The following is a 15,355-nucleotide window of genomic DNA, read 5'->3' on the forward strand; positions in this document are numbered from 1 at the left end:
GAGAAAGTGAGAAAGCAAACCACCATTCCGAAAATTGAACCGTGGTTCCCATTTGCCATGTGGGAGTCCAGTGCCTTAACCACCACACCACCTGCTGGCCCCCAATATAGTCTGATTAAATTGTGCCTTCTTGAAGTTACAGCTTTCTGAACTCAATATGCTACTTTATGCAAATAACATGCAGATGAGAATGCAGTGTTTTAAAAACCCTACTGAAACAAGGCTAGAGCACCACAGACTAAGTTATGGTTAGCACTCTAACTTGAATTCCTTCACAATTGTCAACATTGATTTAACAATTAAATGCTGCACCAGTGATTCATGAATGAATTCTTCCAAGTCCTTTTCATTCAGGACCAATAGGTACTCTGTGAGCCTCACGTGTAGTGAATTCAGTGGCAAACCACTCTAGAAGCTACACTGAGCAAGTGCTTCATCTCCCACTCCCTGGTAGGTCACCTCATGTCTGTCTCTGTCCTCTTCTCCCCTCGTGAATAATTAGCTGGCAGATCTGGTGGTCAGACAGGTGCTTACCAAAATGAGGGCATGATAAACTTGTGGTTTGCTTTCTTTTAGCTTTGCAAATAAGCAGCCCTAATATCCCAGCAAGCCTTGGGTCCCTCTGGTCCCCAAAGTTGTATATTCCCAGCTGATGAGGCTAGCAGGACCATTTTGTTTGCACTACCCTTCACAACATGCACAGGCAGCCTCGGTTTAGTCTCACTTATATTCTACACCAGCAGAAAACGGCTCAGGGAGGTCTAGTGGTACTCCTTGTCTCCAACTTCCTCTAGAGCTCTACAAATTTAGGATCAATAATCCAGAGCAGCATCATCAAATAAAAATGTACTTCAAGTCACAAATGTGAGCCACAGATATAATTATAAACTTTCTATAAAACTAGAAAGTTTCTGCTTTCCAAAAAGTAGAAATAGGTAAAAATCTATTTTAATATGCCCAGCCATGGTGGCACAGGGTATAATGCCCTACAGTGCTGGAAGCCATATGGAAGACTGAGGTTAGGTCTCTATGGACCTGAATATGATGGGCATGCGCCTGTCTTCCTGGTTGGCTAGGACATGGGGAGGTTTATCGCATGAGAGCCAACCAAGGGTATTTGTCTTTCTCTTGTCTTTCTCATGAATAAACTTTTAAAAAATCTATTTTAATAATATACTGTGACCCAAGATATCCAAATTATTAATGTCATTTCCATTTGTAATCAAAATAAGAATGATTCACAAGTTATTCTGCATTCTCCCTCCACCCTATTCCAAATGAAACCTTCAAAATCTGGTGTCCCTTTTATACTCTGTACATTTCACTTAGGATTAGCAGCATCTGAAGGGCTGAGTAGGCACATGCGGCTAGTGGCTACCAGACTGAACAGCCCAGAGCGGGAGCCTTCACTTCCTAATCAGTTTGTTTACTTGCAGCAGGAGGCTGGAGATGGGAGGCAGGAGAAAGCTAGATCTCAAATGCGTGCACTGCCTGTTTTTGCAGACTGTTTATCTTTGCAGTAATATGAATAACCATCCCATTCTCTTTGCCTACTTATGTAATTAATTAGCATTTATATAGCAGTTTATGTTTGCCAAGTGCTTTATTGATATAGTTGCCAGTATATTTATCTACTTGCATGTTATACTTTCGTGTGTGCCTACCTGTGCTAATTACTGCTATAATTATTGAAGTTATTTAAAAATACAACTCGTAGTTACCTTCAAGAACACCAGTGACCATTTTAATAGTAACTATAAATTCCATTTTCCCTCTCCAAATTCTGTCTACTTCACAAAGAGATTTTATACCTCCACCCGATATTCTCCAAGTTCTTGGTCTGCCTCAGAGTGAAAAATGCATTTAAAAGCAATCTAGTAATTGTCTTTTCCTCTTTGTCAGCTTAAATTTCATATGAGTGAGATAGAAACTTAATGGCATTTCTTCCAGGAACAACAGCCTTGAAATACTCAACATTCCAAAGCGAAAAAAAGATAATTACAGATAATGATCACCACCATCAAATAATGCTATCTCTAATATCGAATATCATTTCCTATTCCTAATCCAAATTTCTTTCTGACAAGCAGCAGAGTTTGGGAGCAGGAGGAGGGCCAAGAACACAGGCAGGCAGAGAGCAAGTCCCTGTGCCCTGGTCACCAGGTTACATGATGTCCTCCTGGTCTCTGCCCTCAGTATGGTGAGGCTGGAAGCCATCTGGGCTTGTTGAAGAGGCTGACAGGGACAGGCAGAATAGAAAGGTGGAGAAGCTCAAAAAAGGCAGTTCTGAGGTACAAGAAAGGAATTGCGATGCAGTCGGGAGATTTGAAAGAACATTCCACCTTACCCATTCCCCTCCCCATCCTTTCACTCCCTTCCCCCAAATCAATGAGGGGAAAAAATTACAGTGCTCCAATTCATTCCGTGGTTCTGCTGCTTTCAGTGATTGGAAATGCCAGGAAGGAGAATGATATACATCATGTGATGAAAGGAGAGTACAAAAATATTCACCAACAGCTATGAAACGCAGCTGCCTCCACTGCAAAACCAGGCTGCTCTTGAATAGAACACAGCAACATCACCCAAGAGACTCAAGACCAACTCCCGCTCCAAAGCAATTTCGTGAGCCCAATATTGGGGATTAGAGACGAACACGAGAGATCTTATGCCACAAATCACTGCATAGCCAATGCTTCTGCTACCTACTCTGGCCTCCCCTGGGGAAAATCATTAAGCCTCTTTCTGTCTCTCTTTAAAATGGGAACTAAATTAGTAACTTACCACAAAGGAGTGTTTTCTTAATTACTTGCGTACAAATTGCTTGACATTATTGAATGAAAGGTATCAAGGAGAATGCAAGCTATTACCATGATTATTTTTGTTCTAATATTAAGCAGCAGAGCCTTTTCTATCTCTGGATTATGTTTCAGTTCAGTGATACTTTAGGGAATGGCTTCCTAAGGCTCTGACGGCCATTAGTACAAGCAGCATTTCAAAGGCAAATCAAGAGAGGCCAGCATCTCAAGGCGGAGGCTGCTTTGATGTGGAACTTCAACTGTGGGGGAAAGCAGATTTGGGAGAGGGAGTGTTGGCAGAGGTGGTGACCTCATCCTGGTTGATCACAATTCGAAACCTTTTATCTCTTGTATGCACTCCTTTTTTCTTTCCTTGTGGGTCAGTCTCACAGACGTGGTTGTGGGAGCTAGCATTGTCGTAAGGATAGGGGACTCAGACCGGATCATAGGTATCATGTATTAATACGGATGGACACAATATTGCCTTGCTAGAGACTATGAGAGGCAAGCTTTCTTCTCTGTTACCTCTAAGGGCATTGGATGAAGGGATGAGAGCAAACTTTCCAAACATAAGAACGGTAGTTGCCTTGAAATCCTACCAGGTTCCAGGGCTTGCCCCTCTGCTGCCAGTCTTACCTGAAATCCAACACCACAGTGAGCACTACTCATTCAAAGTGATAGGGTCCTGTCCTGGAGGAGACTCTGAGTCAAACCCCTCTGCCCAGGAAATTTGAATTAATAGTATTGACCCTGATTTGCTATTGCAACTTTGATGCACCCCGTGATGGTATCTGCATTAGGATTGTTGAGGAGAGAGAGTGACATAGTATGGTAATCATGCTAGAAAATTGCATGGCCCTAGAGTAAGGCCTCGGAATGCTTTCTATAGAATTCCTCTGATCAGAAAGTTTGCTCTGTTGGAGATAATACTCTAAGATACCTTTGAATAATTAGACTAGTGCCATAGGTCAGTGGGATGGTAAGGAAGAGAAGTCTGTTACTCATTGGCTCTTACACCACAAATCACTGCATAGCCAATGCTTCTGCTACATACTCTGGCCTCCTTTGAGGAAAATCATTAAGCCTCTTTCTGTCTTTCTTTAAAATGGGAGCTAAATTAGTAACTCTCATAGAATTGGATCTCTCTCATAGAGTTGTTTATTGCTAACAAAATCTTTCTTATGAATTCCCGTATATTATTTTTGCTATTAATGTCTTAATGATAGTGACAGGAGAATGTTTAAACCCCATTTAGCTTCTGACTCTCTATGAGGGAAAACCATTTCTCCTCCCATATGCAATTTTCCGTCCATTCATTAATTGTACTGCTGCTTTCCTAAGTTTATTTACTGCCTTCTAAATATGTATCTTAATTTACACTTTGAGTCTCATGGGGAGCCTATCAAATGTAAAATCTTATATAACAGCAGAAGCGGCCACAAATATTTTAACATCCAGGGCTGCTCCTGAATCCTGATTTTGCAGATGGCGTGCCGTTCATTTTATAGCAGCTATTGAAAACTAATAAATGCTGTCCACATCACTCAGCATTGTCAATAATCCACCAGATTGTGTGCCCAGGGATGCTGGGGCAGCAGGAGCAGCTCTGGCCCTTCCCTAGCCAGCCTCCAGCTGCAGACTGCAGAGCCGCTTTGCCTTATCAGCTGCCACAGTTCTATTCAGGTCAGCCATGAGGAGACGACTTTTTGAACTTCTAATCTGCCAGTGGAGAGATACTTGCAAGAGGGTAATAGTTACACAGAACACGCAGGGGAGGGAGGTGAGCTCATCCTTCCCCTGCTTATTGTATTCATATCCCTCAAATGCAGGAGGTGCTCAGAGAAGGAGAAGTAAGGAAGGGGCAGTGAGGTGACCAGCAGATTCGGTGCAGAAGCTGGCCACGAAGTCATGCCTCCCTTATCCTAGGCCTTATTTTTATTCCCTTTTGGTGAATTATCTCTTTAAGAAAAACAAAATTATCCCTTTAAGAGAGAACAGGATTAGAAACAGAGTCAGTGAATTTATCACTTATTCTTCATTTTGCTACATAACTATAGAGTCTCTACTATGTTCTAGGCGCTGTGCAGGATATGTCTACATTGATATGGGGTCTTCAAAAAGTTTGTAAAAATGAGTATTATGAAAAAGGTATATGTGGATCTCAAAATTTCTTGTACCCAAATAAACCCATGCTTTAATTCCATATTATTTTAAAAATAAACTTTAAAAATTATTTTATTTATTGTTTTAATTTGCTATAGATCATGTGCACTCACTGGAGAGAGACAGAGAGAGAGAGGAAAAGTGAGAAAGCAAGCTGCCAGGTCCAGGACTGGAGCCACAGTCAGCCATGTGGAAGTCTAGTACCCTAATCACCACAGCACCTGCTGGCCCATCACAAACTTATTTTTTAAAAAGGTTTTCATTTGGGACCAGCAGATGGTGTGTAATGGCTACATCGCTGGACTCCCATGTAGTTGACTGCAGTTCAAGTCCCAGACCTGGTGGCTTAAACTCATTCTGAATGCGTGTGCGTGTGTGCCCAAGATCCTGAGAGGAGAATGGAGGAGAAGGGATTGTGGCATGGCCATCCCCCCTGGGGGGGTGATTTCTCGCTTTCTGTCTCTCTATCTCTCTCTGTCTTTCTGGCGAGCGCACACACCCTATAGCAAAAACGTCTCCAAAATATAAATACATGTGTACATACACACATAAATAAATAAATAAAAAGTTTTTTTTATTTATTTCTTCCATGAATAAGAGAAAAGAAAGAAAAAGAGAGAGAGAAAGAAATAGAATGAATCCCCAAAATGTTCTTGATGCTAGGATGCACCTCTAGTTTCATCCAGCTTTGGATCATGGGCAAAGGAATGCCTAATATAATCAAGGAGGTCTTTGGACTTGAACCAGAAAGGTTTCTATGTGAAATTATGAATCCCCAAAATGTTCTTGATGCTAAGATGCACCTCTAGTTTCATCCAGCTTTGGATCATGGGCAAAGGAATGCCTAATATAATCAAGGAGGTCTTTGGACTTGAACCAGAAAGGTTTCTATGTGAAATTACCTCACAGAATGTCACAATATGCCACCTACGTAATGTCAGGCTTCCCCATTTTCCATGAACTTTTTGAAGTCACCACATGTATCTAAGTTTCAGTAAGATTTCATTTTCTAGTAGGCCTGCTTTCTTTCCTCCTTCTTTTTCTTTCTTCTCCCTCCCTGTCTCCCTTCCTTTCTTCAAGATTCATGCAAAAATATGTGAGATCCATAGCCTTATACATGTACATTTAGTTATAGGTTATATAATGATTTCTAAATGATCCCTACTTTTAAGGAAATCACAACCTAGTGAATCGATATTATAATGGTAGCAAGTCTACACAGTAGAAAGTAGTAAGTACTCTAAGAGGGTGAAGGAGGAGGGAGAGGAAGAATATTTTCAGACTCCAAGAAGGTAAATTAGAAGTTAGGAACCAGAGAGACCTTGGGACTGGACATTATGGGCAGAAGGTGGTCAGTGGCCTTATAGAAGTGCTGAGAAGTCAGTTAATGTCCATCAAAGCAGAGGCCAAGTTTCTCTTCTTTTTTCTGCCCCTCAGGGAGCTGGTTCCTCTCTTGTGAAATCTTTGGTTTTTTTTCTTTTACGACTGCCTTTGCTGTTTCCTTGAACTGGATTTCATCTGGATGCAAATTTAAGAGGAGCAAGAGGGTAATCTGCTTTTAGGCAGTCCCTGGAGATGGTCTGTTGAAGGCTGGGCAGAGCGGCGCATCAAGCTGGCGTGATGAGTTGTGTTAGTTCAGAGAAGTCAGAGTGTATCTGGTCCCAGAGCAACTTGGAGGCAGATGAGCAAGTAAATGGTCCAATCACGTTTTGCCTTCAGATTCATTCAAGTCACCTGGATCAGAGTTACAGGGAGAAAAAGCCTGCATGTAGGCGCTCTTTGCTATGTAATACCCTGGCCTTACATTGCGTCTTTTAAAGATGAAAAGCTTGACACGTTATTCACATCCCCCTCCCCCCATTTGTTAAGGTGTTTCATACCTAGAAACAAATTCAAACTGACCTTGGATAAAATGACATCCTTCTGTGGGCCTGCTTGTTTGCCTCGTATAAAAAGAAGTGAAATACATGAATAATCATTTAAAAATGTAAAACACACAAAAAAACAAATTATGCCATTGCCCTTGACAGAAAAGAGGTCATCTTTTCCAATGTTTCTGCCATAACTTTCATCCCAGACAGGGTCTTCCCACAGAAAGGGAGCCCCTTGATTTCACAGATGCATGTTAGATAATGCCTCGGGCTGTGGTTTGATGGAAACACCCTCCTTGAGCTGAAACACTGCCCATTAAGCTGGGCTCTGGAGCCCTTTAGAAAGCTTCTAGGCCTTGTTTTAGGGCAATTGACAGGAGCCAGGAACATGGTAGGAAAACATATTTTGGGGAAAGTAATCACAAAAAGTTAGAGTTTGAAGGGACAAGAAAGAATATCAACTCAGCCACCTCATTGTGCAGATAAAGAGACTGAGAAGAATTAGATCATTTGCTCCAGCTCCTGGCATTTAGTTGTCAGTACGGCTTGGATGAGAATCCAGAAAAGGGTGGGAAAATGGCAGTCATTCATTATCTTAATCCTTTTTGTGCTGCCATAATAGAATACCACAAACTGAGTTCATTTATAAAGAAAAGATTTATTTCTTATAGTTCTGGAGACTAGGCAGTCCAAGATCAAGGGACTGACATCAGAAAAGGGTCTTTATGTTGTGTCATCCCATGGCATGCGGCAGAAGGGCAAGACATTGTAAGAGTGCTCAAGGGGACCGAACTGGTTTGTCTATAAGAAACTCACTTTCACAGTAATGAACCCACTCCTATGATAATGACATTAATTCATTCCTAATCACTTTTTTAAAAAAGAATTGTTTATTTATTTATTTATATTTATTTTTTTTTCTTTGGAGCGTTTTTTGCTAGAGGGCGTGTGTGCTTGCCAGAGAGAGATAGACAGAAAGTGAGAAATCACGCCCCTCTCCCCCGCCCCAGGGGGGATGGTCATGCCACAATTCCTTCTCCTCCATTCTCCTCTTGGGATCTTGGGCATGCATGTACCTGTGCCTGGCATGAGTTTAAGTCACTGGGTTCGGAACTCAAACCATGGTTGACTACATGGGAGTCCAGTGACATAGCCATTATACCTTGGGACTGGACATTATGGGCAGAAGGTGGTCAGTGGCCTTATAGAAGTGCTGAGAAGTCAGTTAATGTCCATCAAAGCAGAGGCCAAGTTTCTCTTCTTTTTTCTGCCCCTCAGGGAGCTGGTTCCTCTCTTGTGAAATCTTTGGTTTTTTTTCTTTTACGACTGCCTTTGCTGTTTCCTTGAACTGGATTTCATCTGGATGCAAATTTAAGAGGAGCAAGAGGGTAATCTGCTTTTAGGCAGTCCCTGGAGATGGTCTGTTGAAGGCTGGGCAGAGCGGCGCATCAAGCTGGCGTGATGAGTTGTGTTAGTTCAGAGAAGTCAGAGTGTATCTGGTCCCAGAGCAACTTGGAGGCAGATGAGCAAGTAAATGGTCCAATCACGTTTTGCCTTCAGATTCATTCAAGTCACCTGGATCAGAGTTACAGGGAGAAAAAGCCTGCATGTAGGCGCTCTTTGCTATGTAATACCCTGGCCTTACATTGCGTCTTTTAAAGATGAAAAGCTTGACACGTTATTCACATCCCCCTCCCCCCATTTGTTAAGGTGTTTCATACCTAGAAACAAATTCAAACTGACCTTGGATAAAATGACATCCTTCTGTGGGCCTGCTTGTTTGCCCTTGCTTGCCCTTTCTCCTTCACTCCCTCCCTTTCTTCCTCCCTTCCCCTCTTTCAGCTTCGTATAAAAAGAAGTGAAATACATGAATAATCATTTAAAAATGTAAAACACACAAAAAAACAAATTATGCCATTGCCCTTGACAGAAAAGAGGTCATCTTTTCCAATGTTTCTGCCATAACTTTCATCCCAGACAGGGTCTTCCCACAGAAAGGGAGCCCCTTGATTTCACAGATGCATGTTAGATAATGCCTCGGGCTGTGGTTTGATGGAAACACCCTCCTTGAGCTGAAACACTGCCCATTAAGCTGGGCTCTGGAGCCCTTTAGAAAGCTTCTAGGCCTTGTTTTAGGGCAATTGACAGGAGCCAGGAACATGGTAGGAAAACATATTTTGGGGAAAGTAATCACAAAAAGTTAGAGTTTGAAGGGACAAGAAAGAATATCAACTCAGCCACCTCATTGTGCAGATAAAGAGACTGAGAAGAATTAGATCATTTGCTCCAGCTCCTGGCATTTAGTTGTCAGTACGGCTTGGATGAGAATCCAGAAAAGGGTGGGAAAATGGCAGTCATTCATTATCTTAATCCTTTTTGTGCTGCCATAATAGAATACCACAAACTGAGTTCATTTATAAAGAAAAGATTTATTTCTTATAGTTCTGGAGACTAGGCAGTCCAAGATCAAGGGACTGACATCAGAAAAGGGTCTTTATGTTGTGTCATCCCATGGCATGCGGCAGAAGGGCAAGACATTGTAAGAGTGCTCAAGGGGACCGAACTGGTTTGTCTATAAGAAACTCACTTTCACAGTAATGAACCCACTCCTATGATAATGACATTAATTCATTCCTAATCACTTTTTTAAAAAAGAATTGTTTATTTATTTATTTATATTTATTTTTTTTTCTTTGGAGCGTTTTTTGCTAGAGGGCGTGTGTGCTTGCCAGAGAGAGATAGAGAGACAGAAAGTGAGAAATCACGCCCCTCTCCCCCGCCCCAGGGGGGATGGTCATGCCACAATTCCTTCTCCTCCATTCTCCTCTTGGGATCTTGGGCATGCATGTACCTGTGCCTGGCATGAGTTTAAGTCACTGGGTTCGGAACTCAAACCATGGTTGACTACATGGGAGTCCAGTGACATAGCCATTATGCCAACTGCTGGTCCCAATGATTTTTATTTATTTAATTTTTAAATTTGGGTAGAGAGAGAAAGGGAAAGTGAGAAATCCTAGTTACTTCTTAAAGGTCTCACTTCTCAAGACTGTTGAATTGGGGATTAAGTTTCTAACATATGAACTTGGAGAGACACCTTCAAACAGCATTCATGTCCTCAGTCTCTCAAGTAAAGCATTCAGAGGGTGCCTTTTTGTGGTTAGCCACAAAACACTGCACTTTTCCCTCTTTCCAGGGCCAGTAGAAGCAAGTGGTGTCCAGATGAACTTATTTAAGAGTGCTTCCCTGATCTCAGGTTAACAAATGATGATGCCTTGCAGGTATATTGCCAACTGGCATGTCCTCTGGCAACTCAGACATCATTCATCTTTGGTATTATGGACTTGGTAGGAAGGGGTCTGAAGAAGGATTTGGGTACACATTCATCTGATGGTTCAGGTTAAATAGGATAAAGTTCTAACATTGTTATGAGGGAGTCTCCACCCAGGAGTGGCAGGGTCATTGGCTTAGCTCAGGAAAGAAATCAAGTGTGAAACTTTGAGACAGAGTGAAAGCAAGTTTATTAAGGCCAGTGTACAGAGCAGATTATGGAGTAACCCACAAGTGGAGCAGCCCTGTGAGGAGAGTTGAGTGAACAGTGCATTCCTAGCTGTAAGTCTCAAGAGGAAGGGGAGAACAGTTAACTGAAAGGTAAGCTAGAAGACCTACTTTACAGGAAGGGCAGCCCTACACTTAATTCAGTGGTATCTGGCTTATATAGCTTGTCAGGCTAAGTAAGGGACAGTTTATTGATGATTACTCTGGGAAGTGAGTAGTGGTCTTCTTTGAGCCATTGTCCCTCCTGTTTTCTGTACTTATATGACAGTTTTGGGTGTTATTATGGTAATTGCAAACTGTCATGGCATGGGTAGGCATGCTAGTTAATATGCTAATTCAGAAAAATGAGGGTATAATGAGTTTGAAGGTCAAGCAGTGGACATTTAAGACACCATCTTGGTCCCAACTGGCTCAAACTGGTCTCTCAATTACTTCCTGTCTTATCAGATTTTATTGTTTTATTGTAAATGTTAGAATGTCTCTGGCCTCAGCCTCTTCCTGTTTCAACATGGCTGTCAACTGCCTGGATTTGTAATGTGGGTCCTATTCAGTAATGATTGGCCTTTAGAAAGCTGATGTTTTTATTCCATCATATTTATAAATGTATAATCTGCTGAACAAATAAAATCTATGGATTAAATATGTAACATATATAAGAATTATACCTGATAAATATTATTTTACTATTTTAATTTTTTGAGGACACGTATATATGTTTGAATTAACCTAACTTAAATGCATATATGATAGCACTTGACTACAGTATCACATCATTTTACAAGGGTTAGAATGAAGATCAGAGTTAATGTGTGTGGGACATACAACAAATAAATAGTGGCTATTTTTCTTCTTCTTATGGCTATGGAAATTCAGTCACTCAATGGGCAGCCATTGTTTTTGAGGAGTCTGTATTCAGTGGCATGACTCCAGCCTTATAAGACTGGCAAGAGGAAGACAAAACATCCTGGTTTCCTGCCAAGGAAGGATTTAGTAATGCCCCACCTATAAGGGCACCAGTGACCAGGATGAACTGTTAAATCTAAAGAGAAGGCCTCAAGCTACAAGACTGCTCTTGGTTCTATACCTGATATGATAAGTATGGGTAGACAGGAACCAGGAGTCTGTAGCTTGTCGTCATTTAACAGAGATCCTTGGCAACATCACATCATCTTGGGTTGTTCTGCAAAACTAGGCCTCATTGGAGACTAAAATCAGAGGCCAGCAGCCATAGCTGGTCCTGCATCTCAGGCCTGGGAAGAGAGGCCTTAAATCTCAGTCCTTCTTTAACAGAAAGGAGGGGAGAACTCTAGAGGAACCAAAGCATCAGGAGTCCAGATGTGATCTGGAAGCACATAATTTCTACAGCTCTGTACAGATATGTTGTTGTTGCCATCATTATTCCTAGAGGAAAATGGAGCAATGAGCTTTTTAGTGCATTTTTTCAGTGCATCGGAAGGATAGGGAACATTTCAAAGGATTCCAGAGCAGGGTGGTTTATCCAAAAGAACACGCTAGAAACAAATGTTATCTGTGCTGCAGAATGAGAAAGACAGTACTGGCAAAAAGTGCTTATTTCTTCCTAGAGGCTGAGTTGTATATTCAGATATAAACTTATTCATGGTTATTCATACCAAATGGTCAGTGGAAGAACAATTCACTTTTTTTTTAAAGGTAGCAAATTTTACTATATTTAAAATAATCATCCTAGATAAGTGAAGAGTTGATAAATGAGCTTAATCTGCATATTGCCTTGTAAGAGCAGAACTGTGTATAATTACACGATTGCCTTAGGGGCTGTTACTTTACTCCACTGAGTGGAAAAGGCAATGCTTTGTGAAATGGCAAACCAGGGCTCTTGCGGTTAAGCAAAGGAGGAATTTCATCTCACCCATTGCTCCCTTTGCTTTGTCTCTGGGGCTGCCAGAGAAACTCCCAAGAGAGAAACACAGTATTCTAAACTCTAATTGAATGAATCCAGTCATTACCTTTTGAGATGCTGTAGGACTTTCTTTTTATACATGCACACAAAGTTACTGTAAAAGGACTACTGATAGTTATATTTAAGAGATGCAAGGTAAGATTATTCAGAATCCACTGAAAAGATAGAAATCATGATGAGTGGCATAGTGAATGGACATGGAACTGAAAAAACAAAATTCTCAAAGAAAGGTGAAAGCAGCTAAGGAAAGAATTGTGCCTTATCCATCATTAGCTGTGCATTTCCTCTCTTTGTATTGGGTTCCTCCATGAAACAAATTATTTTCTCAGCATCTATCTTTCCTTGTCTTTTAGTATTCGTTAGGCTTTCTCTTTTGGCCAATAGAATTCTCTTTTGAAACTTCCCTCCTAGTAGAGGAATGTTGAAGGTCCTTGATACATCCTTATTTCACACCAAAAGCCAAGACCCAGGGCTTCAAATTCAAATCTCTTGGGGGAACTATGAGAGTAGAGATACGAAAAAACATTATAAAACTAAGGTTCTTTAGTGGTGCAGTGTTCATACAACAGGACTCACATGGGAAAGCTTTTGGTTCATATCCTGAGCCTCCCTGCTGTAGGTTATAACCAATACAATTATAAACAAAATAAACTATCCTATTGAGTAAAAACAAATATTGTAATGAAGGTAACTCATAGAATTACTTTCTCTATTCAGTCTTCTAGCATCTGGCCTGTTCAAGAGCAGTTATATCAGCAGGAGAAATCATGTGTTTCTAAGACCCCCAAACTTGCCCAAATTATTTGTGACCTTCTGGTGATCCTATATGTCTCTCTGCAAAGGAGGGTTCTGCTACCATCAGCAATAGGTGAATTTCCCATTCTGACAAATTTGTCGAAGAGAATTATTCTGCCAGGGACCCTACAGATATATAACAGCTATGCCACTATGTGACAAGTTGATTGTCATGGTGGATATCTGTGTACCTGTATTTGTGAGGTTGAAATTGAAGGAACCTAATATTATAAAGCTTGATGTCAGTAGTCTGTGATTCTGTTCACCAAGTGTACTCTAGTTTCATCCTTCATATACCCAAAAGGATGCTCACACTACTTATGCTTGCAAAGATTTCTCTTGAGCATGACATTCAAAGACTGAACACATTACCTGGCCTTCTGCATATATCTGAATATAAAATTGAGCATCACTCAATTTTGACCCACTCTTTTTATCAGTATCACTTAAGTGTCTACAGGTAGCTTTTGAGCCATTTTGTAAGAATCAATGTAAGATTTCTGGAGCAGAAAGGCATTGAAACGGATTTCACATGCTATGTAATAATCCCAAGGAAGACCAATGGACAATCCATTCAGCAAATAGAAAAATGACAAGTAGAACATCATTGATGAGGTATTATCACATCTTCATCTGTTACCTAAATTGTACCTAAAAGATTAAATGCGTTAAATGGCATTTATGTGGATTATCCCACAAAGTAACTCTGTTGAGAGTTGTATAAAGATTCATAACCCTAAGGATAAGACCTGGCAAAGAGCTTTTGCCTGAGATAGAAGAGAAACCAGAATATCATGATAGTCATACGCCACTACCCATAGCCCCAAAACTAGGCCTAGAACTTGGAGAATCTTAGACTACAATATGGATGATGTTTCCTTGAAATTTGGCACAGAAGCAAGATTGCTGAAATACCTCACTACTCTGGTTGGACATATGCTGAAAGTACCATTCTGCTAAAAGCAGAGTATCCGGTATATTGTTGACTTTTTGATAATTTTATAGTTTTGAAGTTAGAGAAAGCAATGTGGAAAATTCCCACTTGTTTTCCAATTTTGACCAATAAAAAAGAACTAGATAGTGATGTGAAAATGATAGAAACTTTGGCAGAAATTGACCCTATCATCTTAAAATTGGTGACAGCAGAAGATGATTTATTAGCCTGGCATAGTGGGGACGTATTCCAAAATTATCAAAGAAGATTTGTGTAAATTTAGACAAACATATAATCTAATAGTAGATTTATTTGGGGGAATCCATCATAACAATGGTCCAAATTTTTACAAAATTTGCCAAATGACCCATCAGTGACTGTATTCATCAATGACTTGAGATTAATAGATAAGCCTAGGCCACCATGTTCATACCCCAGAGCTTTGAGAAAGAATGATCTCTGACCCAAAGCCAGCAAAGAGCTAGTATAGCTAACTATAAGCTTTTAGCTGGTGTGCTCTAGAGCTGAAGGGTCATAGAGAATCAGAGGTGGAATCTGTAATATAGTCAGCTAATGTCAATGCCTACTAAAGTCATGGGGAAGTTAAAACTAAGAGTAAGCCAAGAGAAGAGTGGGACAGATAGCAGATGGCAGTGAAGTATAGAAATTCAAATGAGGAGGGGATATAGAATGCAAGGCTCCACAACTATGAAATATTTATATATTTTGCCTATTGTTATAGGAGTCAATAAATAAGCATTGATTGGTAAGGAGGGTGGAAAGAGATCTCAAGACCTCAGCTGCTAGCTCTGAAGTTCCAAGTTTCAGGCCCTATGAGGTCTGGCTGGACTTTGCTCTATGGCCACAGGTATCTTTGTAAAATGAGCTCTAGTAACTGATCATTTAAAAAAAAATTTTTGTTTGGCTTTGATTTTAATTTGGGTTAGCTATAATTAATATTGTTTATTGCAACCAAAAAATGCTAAATCTTGACTAGATACATCCAGAGGCTCTAAAAGAAAATACATTGGGGGACCAGTAATTAGCGTAATAGCTATGTCGCTGGACTCCCATGTAGATGACCGTGGTTTTAATCTCAGACCCGGTGGCTTAAACTCACGCTGGGAGCATGTGCGTGCGTGCCCAAAATCCTGAGAAGAGAATGGAGGAGAAGGGATTGTGGCGTGATCATCCCCCCTGGGGGGTGACGTCTCTCCTTTTGTCTCTCTGTCTCTGTCTTTCTGGCGAGAGCATGTGCCCTATAGCAAAAACCTCTAAAAAAAAAAAAAAAAAAGAAAATACA

The 15,355-nt window shown here is 40.7% G+C and overlaps 1 long non-coding RNA gene across 1 annotated transcript in view; it reads left to right on the forward strand.

Moving 5' to 3' along the window:
• Positions 1 to 2,652, forward strand: part of LOC102475363 (uncharacterized) — a 142,367-nt gene extending 139,715 nt beyond the window's left edge. The window contains exon 6 of the long non-coding RNA XR_334529.1: positions 2,444 to 2,652. This is a non-coding gene — a long non-coding RNA (uncharacterized LOC102475363). The remainder of the gene's footprint in view (positions 1 to 2,443) is intronic.
• Positions 2,653 to 15,355: the final 12,703 nt, after the last annotated feature.

The sequence above is a fragment of the Tupaia chinensis genome, unplaced genomic scaffold, assembly GCF_000334495.1.
Source record: "Tupaia chinensis unplaced genomic scaffold, TupChi_1.0 Scaffold000232_1, whole genome shotgun sequence".
In the NCBI taxonomy this organism is placed as follows: domain Eukaryota; kingdom Metazoa; phylum Chordata; class Mammalia; order Scandentia; family Tupaiidae; genus Tupaia; species Tupaia belangeri.